Source organism: Hippoglossus stenolepis, chromosome 7, assembly GCF_022539355.2.
Source record: "Hippoglossus stenolepis isolate QCI-W04-F060 chromosome 7, HSTE1.2, whole genome shotgun sequence".
NCBI classification, from domain to species: Eukaryota; Metazoa; Chordata; class Actinopteri; order Pleuronectiformes; family Pleuronectidae; genus Hippoglossus; species Hippoglossus stenolepis.
In genome coordinates, this window is record NC_061489.1 from 2,718,197 (window position 1) to 2,733,418 (window position 15,222).

Sequence of the window (15,222 nt, forward strand, 5' to 3'; positions counted from 1 at the left end):
CATCTAAGCTTGACAGCAGTCCGAGGCAGTGACTGTGCACTGCCTCTGGTTCAGCCACGGGAGCTGTGCTACTCTTCTACAGATTCGAGGTCCTGCCTGTTTTTTCCAGAATAGATTTGTGAAAATTATGTGGCAAACGTAGCATATGGAAACTGGGAAAGTCTTTGTAGATTAACAGTTAAAGCAGCTTAGATTTGAGTATTAAATTTATAAGTTGGCCAGTCACTTTCTGGACACTAGCACCTGGCCAGGAGTGATTTCAAAGAGTCATTTAGACTTGATTATAAAAGACAAGTTTTAAAAAGTGTAAAAGACAAATCCCCACATTCTCTGTGGAAATAACACTATTGCTTGTCCTAAGAAACTGATCTTCCTAGCTATTAGCATTTGACAGTGACCTATTTATCCTGTGCCCTAAATATATATATATATATATATAATGTCAGCTACTATTCAGATAACAATAGGACTGAGCTGGTCACTCTGAAGTCAGGTATGTATGTAAAATAGTAACCACTTAATAAAAATCAATCAATTAATCAACTTACCCTGTCCTTCGACTCACAGGTGGGAACCAGTTTTATTCTCCTGTTATCCCTCTTCCCTCCATTTCCCCTGACCATTCTCCTCTTCCATTCTTTGACCATTACCTAACTTCACCCTTGGATATTACTGGATGAGATAAAGAAGAAATGCCTGTTGGCTCAGCTTTGTGTCGACCATCTCAGAGATGTCCCCCGGGTTTCCATCAGGACTTCAATCTGAGCCCGGCTCCACTGTGTCTTCTGCTTATCTACTGCTGCTCCAGCTTTCTGAGCAGCAGTTCCTCTCTGCTCCTCTACTCACCTCATTCTCTGACGCATGTGCTTCTGTATTGTATTATTTTGTCTTTTATACTCATATCGAGTATATAAAAGTAACCATATTCAGTGGAGATGGGGTTGAGCATTACTATGATCACTTCCGACTAAGTAGCATCAGATGGTTAGTAAGTAAGGTGGAGAAAACCTCACCCTGAGTCTGGTGAGTTATTAGCTATGTTTCCTGTGGGACCACACCAAATAGTGCAGTCAATGGGCTGAGATTGTCGATGGGTTTTGTTTCCTCTCTAGAGCGAGATGAAAAAAAACATGATTGGCCTGTCAGGATTTTAAATGTGGGCTAGAATGGTGTAGTGTTGATTCACATTGCTGCTTTTAACATTCACCATGGTCTCAGAACATATGAGACATACTGCTATTGAAATGCCTGTCTGAACAATGCACATATACCAGTCTGTCCAGTGTTGATTATAAACACTGTTTTCACTGTCCACTTTTTTCTCTTTTTACAGCACACAAGTTACTTGTGTTACTGTTCTCTGACTCACTTATTACTTTCTAATTTCTGCTCATATCTCATGTACTGTCTCTGGTCGGAATGCTCTCTGGAATTCACACATTTGATTGGCTAAGTGGTGTCATGTGAGCTGATTTACAGCACATGCAAATGGTCTGTGAGTTTCCTGGGCCAAATAACCTGTGCTGTAAGGGCTATAAAAACTGCACCGGTTAAAGTAGAACTGTTTTATCAAAATTCTCAATGATTAATTGGTCATAGGTCTGGATAGGACGGCGTCTGAGTCTGGACCTGGACCACGATCGCCTACTACTGACCCCTGCCTTACCAGCTTGAAAACTCTGAAGCAGCAGGGACACGCTTTGTGTGTGCATGTAAAGATGTACAGTTACACAATTCACATGGATGATTTTGAATGGGCCTAGAGGGCACAGGGCTGCGCTACAGAGCTTAGTCCAAAGAGGGGACGTCTGACAGCTGAATGGGTCTGCCTTAAGAAAAATTGATTTGAACCAGAGCTTTTTGTGTTACACTGCATCTCTGGAGAGGAGTGGCATTGTGGATCTGCTGCAGCAAGAAGCTTTTGAGAGGAGTTAGACATCCTTTTTTTCATCTCAAGCGTGATCAAATTACTGGAGTTTTCAATCAATAGCAGCACTTAGAGTCATGGTTAAATTATGGGGACCCTTTACAGGGGACCATTTTATCTTAATTGGTTCAAGCTGCATTCAGCTGAGAAAGAAGAATGAGCCGTGACTGTAGGTGACACATTTTGGGTCATTAAGTCACACAGGTTTTTCTTTGCTGTCGTAAGTCAGTCAAAAGAGAACCCGGACGTAAGCGGTTTTCAGACACGGCCTCCGGAGAAACTCAGCAGAATTGCTCATATTGCAAATGCACGACCCAGTGGGGGGTTCTCCGCTCACACGCTTTTACAGCAGCAACAAATCCTCCGGAGGATTAAAGGTGAGGGGGGGTGCAACAGGCAGAGGCTGGGAGTTAGGTATTCATTCTGCAGCGGAGATCCCATGTTTCTGTTTACAGCTCAAACTCTCTTGACATCTTCATCAGTGTCTTCTACATGTGTGGCATCGCTTTTTCATCCCGAGGTATTTGTATGCTTTTATTTGCTCATCTTCTGCAAAAACACATACACAGACACACACACACACACTTGCGGTAAATAGGACATTTCTGTCCACGCATACAGTCTCTAACAGTACAGCCTCTACGGCCAACAGGCCATGGTGCTGCTCACCAATAGCAATATTTACTGTGTGTAATATTAGATGATCTAAATATGTGTGATGCCCCAACCCTCTCCCAAAGAGAGAAGTTCTCCCTTCTCTACTAATGTATGAAAAGTCATTCAAACTAATTATTAACACTACTGCTCAAATCAATGCAGGCTGTGCATTCGACACAGTGGAGCTCTTTCATTGCATTTTAAGTGCTCATGACCATTTTGCTCTGATTACAATTGAGTGCTCATGATTTCGAGAGCCTCTTCCAGTTGTCAAATAACAACATGCATCATCTGCTCAGGGGTGTGGTTGGGTGGAGAGGCAGCCTGGTCAAACATGGCCAGTTACTGTTTGTTCCCAGCAGTGTGGAGCTCTGCACTTCCCCCTCCAGCTCCTCTGTGATCAGTTTTGTGTCAGCGTGGACGCACAGTGCTCCTACCAACACAAATCCAGTGGTGTAAACATTATTTCAGAAGACACGAGAAACACCAGGTTGGCTTGTTTTAACATCAGAGTTAGATCTCATTTCCATACCAAATGATTGCTTTAGTGTTTGAGCCTGCGGAGGAGCAAATGGTCTTGTTTTTTTAGCCCCCATCCCTCCTTCATACTGCCTAACACCCTCCACACAGACACACCACCTCCTCTGGTGCCTTTGTTTATAAATCACCTCCACAGCGTGTGTGTGTGTGTGTGTGTGTGTGTGTGTGTGTGTGTGTGTGTGTGTGTGTGTGTGTGTGTGTGTGTGTGTGTGTGTGTGTGTGTGTGTGTGTGTGTGTGTGTGTGTCGGTGCCAATTGCTTCCAAATGGTCATGTGCTGAGCTGTGTGCCCTCATTCAACCATTTGACCAATGAATCCCTGTGACAACTCTCTAATAGGAAACATTTGACTTCACTTAAGTTCTGCCTTGTGTTGTGATGCAAATTTAAATAAAAGTTTGAGTCACTGTTCGGTTGTAAAAAAAAGATTATATTGTTACATGTCAGCTGCTTGTTGATTTTGAAAGGAAAAATAAAGCCCACATGATCCATCATAAAAGGTCTTTGTGAAACTTGTCGACCCTTTTTTTTAACAACTCTCACATGGGAAGATAGAAAACAAGAATTTATCTCAGATTTAAAATAAATCAAAACCATCCTCTGCTCTCCTCACAGTGTGAGACCACCCATCCTCTGCAAAGGCAAAATGCACAGCACCCTACCTTTAATTTTCATACGCTTAACCATCAAGACTGCAGGCCACCCTGTGACTCTAAAACACAAAACAGTTGGTGCAAACTGTTGAAACAGACTGCGGTTCAGTTTGTACTGCCTCTCTGTCAACCACACTTCTCACAATATCTCACAATATCAACAGCATGGCCTGGTGGAGGTTAAAATAAAGATCATGGCCATGATTAATGATTAAAAGCATGTGTTAACTGCAGGGCTATCAGACACTCTAAATTACCATTCGACCACCACACACCCTGAATTTCATTACTGCATAAAGGACACACTATGCAACAGTTGGTGGAGCGAGAACGCATCCTAGAAGAAACTCTGGGTACGTATGTGTCTCCGGGTCTTCACCGTGACGATTTCACTTCCCTGCTCTGTTGGCAAATAAACACATTTCATGTCATTTCTGTTGAAATGCCTTGTTTTTAGCAAGTCTGACTACAACAGACAGGGCCATTGTCTTTGTGTGTGTGTGTGTGCGTGTGTGCGTGTGTGTGGGTGTGTGAGAGAGAGAGTTGGGGGCAAGAGAATGCTGAGCGGATCAATGCACCACTCAACAATGCAATGCGATTTCACCCATTTGAAATGGTGAATTAAATAGGTAATGTGTGGCGATCGATGTTGATATCGTGGCCATAACCACAAATATATATCAATGAATGAAAAAACATTGAGAAGTGCCAAAGGACATCAGTTGAGAAGGAGGTCCTTCGATGTGGCCCCGGGTGCATCTGCATTCACACTGCTAAAAGAATGTGGCAATATGTGGTCTGACTGATTGAATCTTAAATGTGTCCTTGATGCATCACGGCTGTGTTTACACCTGAGCTGTCCACATGTGACCTGATCCCCTGAGTGCCAGATGTGAACGGGGCCAATAAATGCAATAATTTGCACTGGGTATTCTTTTTTTTTTACAATAGTGGGGTCTCTGGTTTTTCTCTGCCATGGAGTAACTGGAGAACCTTGATCTCAGAGGTCAAATCGTTTCTGTTCGAGAGGTTTCACTTAGTTGTTTTTCGACCATTCTGTTCAGTCTAATAATATGAGCAGCTGTGGTCACGGGAACTGCATGCTGCTTGGACATGGTTTCATAGGCTTTATCTTGATCCTGCTATTCCCTAGTCTCCTCAGACAACTCTCTTCTTGTTTTTCTCGTGTGCATGTTTAGTTCACACAACGATATCAAACAGCACAATGAGCAATGAGCCCTTTCTTTTCTATATAAACAGGCTCAATGACTAATTATAAGATTGCTGACGCCTGTGATACGCATTGAAGACAAAAAAAACATCACAACAATCAACTTATTGATCACCACTTCTAAGGGCCCCCAATCATTTGGTCCAAACTATTTTAGAAGATCTTCTCACAGCCTTTTGGTTTTAGTTAGCTGTCACGCCTGCTGGTATGAATGACTAAATAGTGTTTAATCTGAACCCTCTTCAGAAGGAATGGAGGGTTGATTCAACGAGGTACCAAACCCTTTGGCCCTGTCTGTACATTACTGTTGATTACACAATAAGTTACAAGTTAACTTATGAACTTGTGAATACTAGCAGCCACCAGACTGTTTTCTGCAGCAAGATGATATTGATCATAACATGATTCTAAAAATCACATGGTGAATGTCTCTGCTTTGCTGCTGTCAGACATGCACACAGAGGGCCTGTATGTGAGAGCACAGATGTCCAATTCAGTTTCTGCAGAGTTGTTCCTCCCCGCTCCCTGATGGAAAAAAAAAAAGAATACAAATATCTGAAATGAAAAAGTGGAGTCATACACGTAGACAACACGGACAAAGATGTCGACTTGATAAGACAACCAGATTCAAGAGCTTTAAGCAATAGGGACCAACGCCAGAACATTCATCTATAGAATCATATCAAGAGAAACTTATCTTGTCCAAGTAGGTCATTTACTTTCTTCATTGTAGTCATCTCACTACTGTTCACACATGCTAAACACATTTTATATGTTTTACTCTTGAACAGTACTTGGAACAGCACATTTATGGCATGAGAGGGAAAAGCAGTTAAGCTAAATTTACTAAATGGTAAATGGTAAAGCTTGAGATGACAAACTGCAAATTAGAATGTTAATATCTGATATATATATCAATAATATACTTATATATCCTTCATTGTGTTTTTTATTCAATCCTCCTCTGCCTCCCTTTGTCATTGTACTAGCTCTTGTCATTTCGGACCCTGCCACTTCCTCCTGCCCCACAGTGACCCCAACTCTTCCCACCTTTCTGCCTTCCCCACCTTCTCACCTCTTGTACTCACTTATTCCTACTCTCCAATTATTCCATCTATATATGCCAGCCCTTTTTTATTGATCTTATGACTTTACATGATCTACTGTACTTTCCATGCCGTATAACTGTCCAGCCTTGCTCTTATTTTTTGCCTGTATTTGCTTGTCTGTTTTGAACCACCTGCTTGTTTTTGGATTGTCCCTTTTACCTGGTTTTCATGTCTGTTGCTGATCACTGTCTCATACTCTGACTTCACCTATCGCTTGACTCTGCCTGCTTTTGTGTGCTAACTGTTTCCACGTGTCTCTGTCCCACTGCTTGTTCCAGCTCCATGCTTCTTCCACTGTCTGCCCTGCTGCCGCTTCCTGACCTGCAAAGGAGTCCATTCAGCCATACACTCTTGAATGACCTCTGCAAGTCTGGACACTTCTTCTGGACCTGTCCAGCAAAATCCAGGGCTCAGCAACTGTTCAACTGGGAGAGGGTGCTGGTGAGCTGAATTCTAAAAGCTCCTGTGCCCCCTTGTCCCCTTCACCATGACCAGCTCACCTTTTCTGACCAGATGCATATAGTGGTAGTTTTCCTCAACTCTGGGGTGGACATTAACTTCATGGACAAGACACTGGTGGTCCAGTTGGAGCTGGACCTGGCCACCTGTTGAGGTGAGTGTCATATGTGTATATCTTTCAGGTCTCGTCATGTCTTCAAAGTTAACCTGCATGATGGCTGGGGTCACTTGGCTCATTCTGGGTTGGGATCCTTCCTGCCATACTGTCAAATCAACTGGTACTATCTTCCTCAATTCAGATTTTCTTGTGACATCCCAGACCTATCTAATGATCGCACAGAAAATCTGAACATGTGGTGTTGAACAAGCCTCTCTGCCTTCTCATCATTCTTATAGCCGCACCATCAGCCTCCTGCCTGGCACCGCTCCAACCTCTTCCTGTGCAGCCCAAGATCAGGGCCATGGAGACGTACATTGGCAAATCCTTTGCAGTAGACACCATCAATTTGTGCTCCACCCTTGCTGGGGCTGGATTCCTCATTGAAAAGAAAGATAAGACTATATGACCATGTATTGACTTACCAGGACTGAACAATGTCGCTGTAAAGAACAAGGCCCCTTCCAATTTAAATCCACTGCCTGTGAACTGTTACAAGGGCCACTGTGTTCACTAAACTGAATATTTGGTCATGCCCTTTGGTCTCATCAACGCTCCTGCTCTCTGACCTGCTGAATAGCACACCCACCATTAGTAACTCTTTGTAAAAGCCTCCCTGAACTGTCTGACTTCCTCCAATTTCAATGTAATTGTCGCAGACAGACCAGGATTTACAGGAGCTTAAAGGTCCACAACTGTCTTGTATGAGGACATCACAAGAATTAACATTAGAGGCCAGAAAAACCAACCCCAGTGGACATCAGGTTTGTGGTGATAATGAGGTGACTAATGACATCATTTACTGAGGATTTAGCACAACCACTATCGTCAAGAAACATGAAAACAGTTTCATTTCACACAATATCAGGTTAACATTCAAGTCATCAAGTCAAGAACAGTATAAACATTCTAAGAAAGTTGGAAGGAAAGAATAACTAATATTTATATGAATAGAGTAGAATCATAAATATGATTGTAATAACGTTTTCAAGATCAGATGTCACACGTTGTAATTAATATCAATATGAAACAGAGAAAATATATTTGAATGAGAAAATATGAGTGAGTAATATTTTTGGAAAATGGAGTAAAAGTTTGAAAGTTGCCTGATTTGGGTTAACAGGAAATTGATGTTGTTGACAAGTAGGCTCCATAACCCAGTCAATGTGTTCCTCTGTGATGTAAGGTTGAGTGTTTTCCATCTTTTTATTTCTACACCATTTCCTGCTGCAGCAGGAATGCCCCCACCCCCCTGCCCTCCCCCCACACGGTCTTCAACCCCGGCCAAATGTCTCCTCCAACTGTTCAAACATATGGCGGTCGGTCCTGAGGAATGGCTGTGAGCGTGTCTGCACGTGGGAACTGTTTGTTAGCAAAGGCCCACTGACGTACTTGTTAGCAATTAGGAGTTGCTTCTATGCCTATGCATGCATGTGTGTATGCATGGGAGTGTCTGTGTTTGTGTTGGGCTGAGGAGGAAAGCATGCTGTGACTGCTGACGCTTATCAGATCGTCTGCTATCAGGGGAGGTGCAGGGAGAGGGCAGACGGGACGGCACTTTTATTCAGAGATCAGAGCTACATTGCCATTAAGAAGACTCCTTGTAACACTGCCTTTGCTTGTTTACACTGAACCAGACAAGGCGACAGAAAGTTGTATGTGGTTTTAGATTGCTGTTCCAGAGGTGTGTGCGTATCAAAACAGTGTCAGCGTCCTGGTCCACCATGCCAGCTCTCCCATTTACTCAGACATCAGTTCAGCTCCGTGTCTGTCTCCGCTGCAGACACGAAGGTGGAACAACAACACCTCCCATTTTGCATTCAAAAAGAACGGTAGAGTGGAATAGAGGTGCAACATTTACCAGTAGAGGCTCAAGAAGGAGAGCTTGGAGTGAGATGGAGTAATGGGTGGAGATCACAGGTGATGGCCCCTTGCTGAGAAGTGAATGGGAGCTTTCTCTCTTGAACGAAAGTCAACCAGCAACTTCAATCTGACATTAAATTGAATGTACCATGCAGTCACAGGCCACAGCAGCACTATGTTAAATAGAGAAATTAAATCTACATTGTTCCCTCTCTTAGATTCAGCAGTATGGCATCAGGCCAAGGATGAACTCTTAATTTAATATGTCCCTCCCTCCTCACAGAAGGGAGGGACATATTAAATTGAATTGACACATTATCACTTTCTACTTTTTTTCCTGCACTTTAATCGCCCTTATTTATTTATTGGAGGAGAGGGGCCGTTGACCCCCAGAGTCATCTAAGCTCGGTTTTACTGCAAATCATCTCGCTTTTATCATCTGTTATCTATTGAAATGGCTCCATTTCCTGCCAACTTTCATTTTCAATTAAAATATTATTCTTTTCAAACAGGAAAGTTCTGTAACCACACAGTACGTACGTGTGTGTGTGTGTGTTGAACAATAGTGTAAAAGTGTAGACTGTGACATTAACTGAAGACCACATGTCATATTCAAAGTGGAATTACAGTACAGTCACTGTGCAGTTCACATTACATGACTTGCTGTCTTGTGATGAGGAGTCAGACATTTTGACTTCATACTACACAACTGACTGACGACAGGGGGACACACACTACACAATCTTTCACCAGCGCAAACCCCCGACTGGTATATCTGGTCTCCAAACCATGTTTGATCAGGAAAACACATGCGAGAAGAGACACTGTCATACCGAATGATCCTCCTGCAGAATGACCCATGGAGGAGAGGTCAAATGCTTCAGTGGACATCACAGTTGTAAAGAATAGAGTGCGGCTCGGGCTGCATTTTTCTGTCCAACCCTGAGGGGAAACTAAACAAGCCTGACCCAATCCTAACAGGGACTCTGTTTTATTCTGCCCGAACCCGACCCAAGCCTGCTGCAGTTAATACAAAACACAAATCCTGTCACACATAGTTGTTGCTTGATTTCCCTGATCACAGACATGCGCAGTCTATAAAGTCAGGGGCCACCTCACCACTACATGTACATTCACCAGCTTCTCCTATCCTGTGCTCTGATTGGCTGTAGTTGTTGCCAACTCATTCACACTTTTAGTCTGCAAGAAAATCTTGTCAGAATCTGTAGTGTGTCTAAGCCCCCCCTCTTTGAAGAATTCCTATAGAGATCAGCAACTGACGATCAAAAACCCAATTTGGCTCTGATCAGAGGATTGATGTCGTCGACTTCCAAACACGTCTGCAGCTGGAAAGTCGGGCTGAAGATTGAACACTGTGAACTAGGTCTAAGTAACACTGGGTTCATGTTTCTGTTGGGTCTGGTAGGTTTGCCAGTGATGTGTATGGAAGACTAGCCTCTGAGACTGAACAGAGCTGAGCAGGGATTAACCTGTGACTGCACTCTGGTATGAACGGGTCAAACATGCAAACATTGTAGATCTGCACAGATACATTTAAACATGTATGTGGGTGGAATAAGCTGATTGGTTCAACCCAATGAGAGGCGGGTTTAAAACAGAACACTGGACATTGTCAATGTCACACACCCATCCATGCAAAACAATGAAATAGACTGATGGGTAGTGTTACTCAAAGACTCTAAAGTGGTGCAGTGGTTAGCACCAGGCTGGGTTGTTATTGTGTGGAGTTCTTCCTGTGTCTGTGTCAGTCTGCAGATTAGTGTTTAACTGGAGTCTCTTAACCCTAGGTGTGTGTGTGTGCGTGGAGGGTTGTTTGTCTCTGTGTGCGTCATCTTGCTCCATGAAAGCAAATGAAAGTCAGAATGATTCCTGTGAGAATCTTAACAAGATGACAACAGTGAGCCTTGTACAATTGAGACGGAAGCCATATTAAAAGACGAAAACTAAGAAATATGCAGTTTTTCATGAGTTTAAAACTTTTTTAAATAACTTTTGAATCGCTGCTGATTCGTCTCAGAGTCTCAGTGCAGACCCTTTATGAATAGGCCTATACACCCTCTTATCTGAATCAAATAAAATGTAAAAATAAAAGCTCAGAGGAAATAAACTCAATTGAAACCGAACTCAACTATATTATCAAATAAAAACAGCAAACCAAGTACTGCCAGTGAAGTTAAAACCATCTGTGTGCTGCTTTCCCTGTTCGCCTCAGGCTACACAAGCAGTCCACAGCAGGCCCCAACTGGACAACACCACTTAGACAAGTCGGCCCTTATTACTGATCTACGTGTATAAATGCTTGTGTGTGTGTGTGTGTGTGTGTATTTGTGTGAACACTAAACAGCCTCCGTCCTGGGTGGCTCTGCTCTCTCGACCCCTTGCCCTCCTGCATTCTCCCCCCTTAGGGCTTGTTGGCTGGAGCCAGCGCAGACCAGGGCACGTCGGGGCAGCGGGGTTAGGATCAAGTGGGAAAGTGTGTGAAGGTGTGTGTGTCTGTGGGTGTGTGCTTGTCCTTGTTAAGTCGTGGAGTGGGGGGAGGACGGGTGGGAATGATCCACAGACAATAGTGGAGCTGTGGGCTACAACTGATGTGTTGTATGTCTCTGAATGCTGTGTGTGTGTGTGTGTGTGTGTGTGTGTGTGTGTGTGTGTGTGTGTGTGTGTGTGTGTGTGTGTATACTCAGCAAATATGCCATTTGAAATAATTGTAGACCTTTACAATTTTACTGTTTTTAAATGTCAATAGATGATAGACTTTGAAAAGTTAATTATTAATGACGATTAAGTCATTAATCATAGTAGCGACACAACACTGCCTCTTTACAAAATTCAGCAAGAGCCATTACAGTTATAATTGTTAATTTAATAGTTTCCCCTTTGACGGTTTATTTACTGGAAAACTTCGATATCATGAATGGACATAATCAGCAGCACACAGTCAGAGTCCAGATGTTTATTGCTACATTGTGTCTGTTCTGTATTTTAATATGTTTATTAAAGTATAATGAATTGAGAGATGACTATATTTTCATGGCTTGCTTGGTGTGGTTCATTGCCAGGAAGCGTCTTGTTTCCTTGTCGAAGCTGCGAGCAGCTGAAGGCTGTCCACGTCCGACCGCACAAGCTCAGTGTCCAAATCTGCGACAGCAACAAAAAACGTATCGACTCCTTCTCCTCCTTATCCTTGATGCTATTGTTGCCCTTCCTCCACTCAACATACAATTCTTCAGCAGTACCGGCCTTCTACAGACTTGGCTCCCACCTCCTGACCATTCTCCTGCTTGAGAGGCCTTTCAGGTGCTTTAACACACTCAGATGTGTGTGTGGAATGTTCTTTTCTCCTCACCAGAAAAACGACAAGAAAAGCAATTGCAGCACAGCATCAAACGAGAGTTGCACCACAAATCCTGTGACAGCCACCACTCTACCACTCTAGTCAGTGGTAGAGGAAGTACTCAAATGTTTTACACAAGTAAAAGTATAAATACTTGAACAAAAAATGTCCATCCAGCCATTATCTGTACCTCTTATCCTTTGAGAGTCATAAGGGGAGCTGGAGACAATCCCAGCTGACATTGGGCGAGAGGCGGTGTTCACCCTGGACAGGCCGCCAGGGCATCATAGATTCACACCTACAGTCACTTTAGAGTCTCAAATTAGCCCAACCCCGATCTGCATGTTTTTGGATTGTGGGAAGAAGCCGGGGTAACCGGACAAAACCCACACAGACAAAGGGACAACGCCTTTCCACACAGAAAGGCGTACCTTCATGCCACCGGAAGTACAAAAATGTATTTAAATAAAAGTAAAGGTACCACATTCACTTTTCTACTCACCGTAGGGGGTATATTTAAAAACAAGTACTTACTTGTTTTTAAGTATTAAAGGTAAAAGTAAATATATGTATCTGAATTCATTTTCTTCTTTCTTCACCAGTGATGCTGCTGCAGGAGGTGGGGTCTAATGTTACATGCCCGCTCTGATTGGATCAATGGACCAGTTCCTCTTTTGTTATTTATCATTTTTAAAAGTATATAAAACACAATGTGAATATATCACGCAATGCATTTAAAAAATGTAGGAGTAGGAATTAAGGATATCTGCTGATATATGACATGGAGTAAAAGTCAAAAGTACCTGAAAAGTAAAGTACAGATACAGGATCAACTATGAAACTGTGACAAAGCTGATCTCTTTAGAAAGTTCATGTCAGATCATAAAATAACTTCTCATTGTTTTGTGACTAGAAAGAAAACGTCTTAAAAAATATATATTTTCCATCTGGCTCTCAACTCGGTTATTACTTTTCATTCATGTCAACTGCATGGGTGAACTGAATGTCCAGTACTTAGCGTTTGGGCTGTCAGGTTTTATTTGAGACTTGGACATGTGGCATTCAGCTGGCTGCTGTGTGGTTTCTGTGGCGTTTGTCCCGTTTCTCTTAACTTGCTCCAAAGGAAAAGCTGCTGTGTGCTGAGCGCTCTAACGCTTTCTCTGCTCTAAACTGGAGACGGCCACATCATTATGTGAGCCGCCAACCAAATCAGGGAGTGTGTGTTGTTTTATATTTGTGTTTAACAGCCAAACACCAGCTAATCTGCCTCTTCACGCCTTGGTGCGTGTGGTTTGATTGACAGTGACAAATATTTTACCAAACAACTGTCAATGGATTCTGATTTGAATGTTGCTAAGGCTAAACTCTGCTACGGATGGTGTCCACACTACTCCAGAGTTTAAGAGCCACTAAAAAGCAGAAGTTTGGAAGCGCTGCTGGCCTCGTTTAGGTTTGAACCGACCTGAGATCTGGAGTCCGGACGAGCAGAAACTGAGACGTTTGGAAATGATGGCATAGACACTGAAAGTCGCTTGCTGATTGGGTCTTTCTGGTCATGACGTGGCCTTCGCTGATTCGTCAGGCTCAGATCACATTACCCCTTTCGAGAGGAAAACAACCATTAGCCTCGGCTGTTGAACCAGCTGTTGTGGAGTTACTGTAGATTCAAGATTTTACAATGCTAACCCTAATCTCCCTTTTCTCCATCACTCCCTCTTGTTTGTAGCCGAGCTGTCTCTGCAACTACCAAACAAATGCTTCCTGTTCCCACCAGCACGTGCATGCTCAGTGTACGTGAGTTGTTTTCATGTTTGAAAGCATTCTCACTCAGCTGTCACAGATGACATCAGAGCAGACAACGATACAAGAGAGAAATGAGTCATGTAAATGACCAAAGCCTCCAAAAATAGAGCTTTCATATAGGACCTCCTCTGCTGAGGGCAAGACGCTGATAGAGAAAATAAGACTTATGGGACCAACCCCCGAAAAGAACCCAAACTGGCAGCACGACATGGTTTTTCCTCAGTAAGTTCCCTGTCCCATTTTTTTGTCACCCCATCATTCATTCATGCTTCTGAAGAGCCCATAATCAACCTTCATGCAGACCGTCCTCACCCGCCCGCCCGCACGGTTTTATATCCACCCGCACTGATCAGCCCGGGAGTTCAAGCGATTCACCGTGATGGCTTCCTCTTTGCCCCTTTTTCCTTTTTTTGTGTCTAGTGGCATTTGCAAAAAAAAGAGGAGAGCTCTGTTGTGGAAAAAGTTCAGCCTCCCATAATCCGCTTTGCCTTTGTGAAGCGAGTGACTTTGAAACTCGCTATCGCAATTACCTCAACCGCCACCCCACTCCTACTCCCCCCCTGCTCACCGGAAATAGAAAGAGAGACGTCGCTCTCTCTGTTTCATCTGCCTCTCGAAAAAATCCTCCCGTTTGTTTGGGGAATTGTAATTCTCTCTCGCTCTCCTTCTCTCTCTCTCTCTCTTTCGTCTTTTTTGTTCTTAAATTATCTTTCATTATAGTCTAATAGTTTTTCTCATTTGGCGCCTGGCGTGCATAAACGCACATGGAAATTAAAACTTTTCGGTTTGTGACAGAGATTAGCGTCGAGTGGAGGTCAAACATAATAGCTTCCATTTAACAAGAAAATAGATATGATTATACCGCGCTTGCTCTCCGTTCAACTTTTCGTCCTCAATCTAAACGGTGCTGCTCCGATAGCTCTGCCCTCATTACGCAGCAACAAAAGGGCTCGGGGCCGACGGTTCACGCCGCCACCGCTCGCTATTTGTCTTCCTGTGTTTAACATTGGAATAGAATTCTGAGGCTGCAAAAACAGACAGAGAAACAGAGACATTTCATAGGTGCTGCTTATCCCTCCCCCCTGTTTGCTTGTAATATTTATAGTGCGCATCAACAAAGACTTAAGGCTTTTGTTTCGGTCGCATTAACAAATCAATGAATATTCAGCATGTACTGGAAGATTAAGCAGGACTATAGCTGATTTAGCGTGTGTATCTGAACTCTGCCGCGTTATTGGTTCATCGCCATCTGTAAATACCCTAATCTACCTCGGATTACAGCTGCAACATCTTCTTCAGACAGATAAAAACACACAAGCTCTCCTAAATCTACACTGCTGATGTAAAATAAAAGAAGGATTACAGAATGTGTGTCGACACGACAGAGGAGACAGGGAGGGACGATAAAGATGATCTTTCCTTGATTGAGGTGTCATGTCCACCATTACCACGCTTTGGGGATGTAAATAC